Here is a 5348-nt window from a genome sequence, read left to right as displayed (position 1 = left end):
GGTGGTGGCTTGGATTGGAGAGCCATTCGACAGTTGTTTGAGCATGAGTCACATCACAGGCAGGCCTTAGAGGATATGTTTTGGGATGGTCACACCGAGGCGATGCGACCACGATCAGGGCTCCCCTTGCATATTTTACGTTGTAGGCACCCCATCATAGCAGCACACATTTATCCGAGATATCTCGCTACGAATGGTGGTCGATTGCCTCACAACCGTCAGATAGCCAGGTCATTTGCCATGCAGCTATACGCTGAGTTTGTGCTTGGTCATCGGGTAGACTACCTTAGTACCTGTCCAGGATCAAAAGCAGGACATGGTAGGATGGGGCGTCAGGAGCGTCAGATTGCAGGTGTTCGCGGTGTCAACGTGAGGCACCAGAGTTGCACACCATCCCTGCACCGGCATTGCGAGCGGTGGGAGGACAGATTAGGGGGAATGTTCATTCAGTGGCATCATCCTTGCAGCACATGGTCTCTGCCCTATCGAGATCTATTGCGATTCCACCTCCCCCACCCCGATCATCGATGGAGCCTCCCACATCTACACCACCTCCCACATCTACACCGCCTCAGCACGAGTTGGAGGCTCGAGACGCATGGATTGCAGAGTTGGAGGCATTGTTGGTCGAGTCTAGGGACGACGACGAGGTTAGTTATTTTGATTATGTTAGTTTATTTTTTTGTAGCATGTTTTGAACTGAAGTTTTTTGGTTAATTCTCACCATGTACGCGACATGTTTGCATTGCAGGCACATCTATTGCATCAGGAGATGGAGTCTCGTGTACGACTGTTGCAGACAGATTTGGAGGAGCAGAGGATTCAGACACGCATAGCATACCATCGTGCGGAGCACTATATTTTGCAGTTGAGGCATATTAGTCGTGATCCATCTCGCCATAGGATCGACCCCAGCGTGGCCCTATACCCCACTCCTCCTATAGATGTGCCAACTAGGACACCCATAGATGCAGCAGTCATAGCCAGGCTTCCTACTGCCACTTGCGTCCTTTGCCACGAGGAGTTTGACACCGTAGGGTGGTTTGGACTAGGGTGCGGCCACATCGCACATCTCCATTGCATGACCCGCCACATGGTGGCATGATCAGTGTACCCTATATGCTTTGCTGACATTGATGTGGCCACATACAGAGGACTAGGCATGGATGATCTATATCCTAGTCATCGTCAGGCCATTGATCCATTCGCCCGCGTAGTCTTGACAGAGCACTACAGGGAGGAGGCACAGAGAGCGTTGCTGATGCAGGAGGGTGCTGATACATCGGTGGCTACAGCGTGCATTCCATGATGCTTTTTGTATGGTGATTTCATGCCAGGTGACGAGGCACGAGCAGAGGAGGCACGCCGGATTGAGCGAGAGGCAGAGCTGCAGACATCATTGCAACAGTGGGTGGAGCAGTAGCTAGGGCGGGGCCAAGACCAGCGTCTTCTACATGTAGAGACGATTACTCGTGCTGGATTTGAGGCACGAGTATTCGCAGATGCACGGCTATGGGAGCTGAGAGGCGCATACATAGAGGAGGCGAGGGAGGCAGAGATGGTAGTGGTGGCGCGTGCAGCATGCCCTCCTCTTCATCAGGATGAGGCTGGCCCATCTCATGCAGGTGATGAGGCTGGCCCATCTGAGCTGGCTTTGCCTGAGGGTACACAGCGGACGGTTGGGCAGCGGGTCATACAGGAGCCACGTCAGTGTTCCACTAGAGGATCATATGTAGAGCTATCAGATTTCGATTCAGGATGATTGTTTAGGCTTCACACGTTTCTTGTATAGGGATGCACTTCTGTAGCATGATGATGATGATGTACAGATTCATTTTGGTACTTTCATGATATTGTTCCCACTTTTATGATGTATGAGCATTTTCGTACTTTCATGATGTTCTTCATACTTTGTTTATCTCAGTTTATAGTTTGTTTAAATGTAACATAAACATTTAAATGTAACATCTCAATTCACACATCTAATACATAAGGTATTTAAAAAAGAATGCCATGTGAAGTAATTGTAAACATTAAGCATTGAAAAAGTGTTCAAGTTCCAACTTTATCATTTTGAATATCATATTGAATTTCGTATATATCAATGCTTGCAATTATTACACTAAACCTAAGAGTCATGCGAAGTTTCATCCCCATGTGCGTATTTAAAATTAAGAGTATGATTTTGAATTTCAAATATCTCAATTCACACATCTAATACATAATGTATTTTAAAAATAATGCCGTGTGTTGTAATTGTAAACATTAAGCATTGAAAAGGTGCTTGCAAAAATGTATGCATTATACCTTCCACGTGGCGCAAACCAGATTAGTTGGAGACCAAATCTTGCGTGGATGTACGTCTAGGGTAGCCTAAGAGCCGTGTGAAGTTTCGTCCCCAACAGGGTTTAGGATTTAGGGTTCAGGGTTTAGGGTTTAGGGTTAAGTCGTGCTAGTAGGGATTGTAAAATGTACGCATTATACCTTCCACGTGGTGCATACCAAACCAGTTGGAGACCAAATCTTGCGTAGATGTACGTCTAGGGTAGCCTAAGAGGCGTGTGAAGTTTCGTCCCCAACAGGGTTTAGGATTTAGGGTTCAGGGTTTAGGGTTTAGGGTTTAGTCGTGCTAGTAGGGATTGTAAAAATGTATGCATTATACCTTCCACGTGGCGCATACCAAATAAGTTGGAGACCAAATCTTGTGTGGATGTACGTCTAGGGTAGCCTAAGAGCCATGTGAAGTTTCATCCCCAACAGGGTTTAGGATTTAGGGTTCAGGGTTTAGGGTTTAGGGTTTAGTCGTGCTAGTAGGGATTGTAAAAATGTACGCATTATACCTTCCACGTGGCGCATACCAAATCAGTTGGAGACCAAATCTTGCATGGATGTACGTCTAGGGTAGCCTAAGAGCCGTGTGAAGTTTCATCCCCAACAGGGTTTAGGATTTAGGGTTCAGGGTTTAGGGTTTAGGGTTTAGTCGTGCTAGTAGGGATTGTAAAAATGTACGCATTATACCTTCCACGTGGCGCATACCAAATAAGTTGGAGACCAAATCTTGCGTGGATGTATGTCTAGGGTGGCCTAAGAGTCGTGCGAAGTTTCATTCCCAACAGATAAGTCCACACACGTATTTCGTTAGTACATGCGCCATAGCTCTGCCGCAGTCGTGCTAGTAGGGATTGTAAAAATGTACGCATTGTACCTTCCACGTGGCGCATACCGAATCAGTTCAGACCAAATCTCGCGTGGATGTATGTCTAGGGTGGCCTAAGAGTCGTGCGAAGTTTCATCCCCAACAAGTAAGTCCACACGCATATTTCGTTAGTACGTGCGCGAATTTTCTTAGTCACGTTTTTAAAATGTCCTAAAGCACAAAACAAATTACAACATTACTACTAATAAACAATTTTTTGTTTTACAAACACAACAAATCCCATTGAGAAGACATCGGACATCATGTAAAAAATAGAATCTAATACAATGATGTGTATGAACGTGTATACAGCCATCATAGTGAAATACAAAATATGAGTCCATGAAAATTACAATGGTACGGTCACACAGTGAGCCTATACATATCGAATACAAAAAAGTATAATCAACTAGTGATACCCAATAAAAATCAATCTGATCAACTGATGATCCCGAAAAATATGATATGTAATGTGCTACTCCTCAAGATCAGCTCTCATGCCAATAGTTGCAAGTATGCTCTCGTGATCCACCACTGCAAGGCGCCATCGTGGAGTGGACGTCGCCTTGCGAGTGCGAACACGACTCAAAGTAATCTTGATCCCAACAACAAGATGAGAATACATGTATGCCTCCTGATCCGCCATGTACTCCTGGAACTCAATATAGCGACCACGCCTCTGTATCTGCTGAAAATAGTGGCCACCTACGATCATGCTATGAGCATTGAAGTGCATCCGATGCCCATCCACTGTATCCTCATTCAGCACACTCTTCAGCATAGAGCATCACAACAAGTAATAATCCACACCCTCCTCATTGCCCTCCGAAGCAATAACCGCGAAGATATCACCAATACGCAAAATATCTGTAAGGTGGTCAATCTCTAGAGGAATTGAATCCCGCATCCTGATCATCATGTACCTCCTCCCAAGGCTGGAAGGGAGAAAGCACTCGCCGTACCCATGGATCGGTCCATGGTATCATGGAGCACCCTCCCCAATCATCATCAATGCATGCAGAGCAAAAACATGCAAACCGTCGAGAAAAGATCGCGGGGTGAGACTCAACTACGCTCCTGATGGAATGGAAATCAAGAGTGCCAGGCACAGAACGATAATCAAAAGGCCTAGACCGATCAAGACTCCCAATGTCCACGCACCAAAAATACCGGCTCACCACCCTATCGTCACGCGACTGAAACGAGGAGGTAGCACTAGTGGATAAGTGCTGGCTGCACCACCGCACCACATCATGTGCATCCTTGAAGCGATCGACACTGTGATGCAACTGGTATCGACGCAAAGCACGCTTCACGCAAGCACCTGCACCATCGTGCTCTCCCTTACCGTGCCCTGTCTCGAAGTAGCTCCATGTAATCGGAATGCCTGTCTCACGGTGCCATCTGCAGAACCAATAAAACTGTCTAGCGGATTTGAACTGACCACCGCAACCGTCTGACCAGATCCAACGCCGCTGCCATGTGACACCATGATCCCTCAAGAAACTATCATGCAAAGTGAAGCAATGCTGCACAAAATGGGCATCATGCGATCGATCATCACTAATGTAGAAGTGATACTCTCGCACAATGACGCATGAGTCCATGGTGCTATCAATGCCATCCACATGAGCCTGTGCATGACGATAGCTAATGTGCACAAATATAGCAACCTGCAATATGGCATTGAAAAAAAATATGACTATTGAAATAATTCAATATAATGAGGCGGGGAAAAAATCAATACTCAATCACACGTCACCTGTTCAGAGAAATAATACTCCGATTGGATCTCATACTGTGGTGCAAAGGTGTAATTCTCCGCAAAGTCCACCACTGAGACAACCACCCCTGTAGGAAATGTCCTCAAACATGCACGGAACTGACGATCCTCCCATTTCGCAGTGTGCGAGTGGCGTATGTAGCGGTACAGCTTCCCTCGAAAACTGTCAATGAATACAACACGTGGTGTCTCCTTCCCCACAAGCTGCAACCTCCTCAACTGTGCACCACCATCTAATGTCAAGGTACAGTACTCATACTGCTGCCAACGAACCATCTGCACATCACAAGTATCTAGTGCAACTCGTGGCACTCTAGCAAAGTCACCACACAAAGTACACGTGCCTTCCACACAATCAAGGGAGTGGAA

This window comes from Dipteris shenzhenensis, chromosome 22 (assembly GCF_047967505.1).
Source record: "Dipteris shenzhenensis isolate YYH24624 ecotype China chromosome 22, Dip_SZ_1.0, whole genome shotgun sequence".
NCBI classification, from domain to species: Eukaryota; Viridiplantae; Streptophyta; class Polypodiopsida; order Gleicheniales; family Dipteridaceae; genus Dipteris; species Dipteris shenzhenensis.
The sequence above is the reverse complement of the archived record's forward strand: the minus strand, read 5'-3'. Positions refer to the sequence as shown.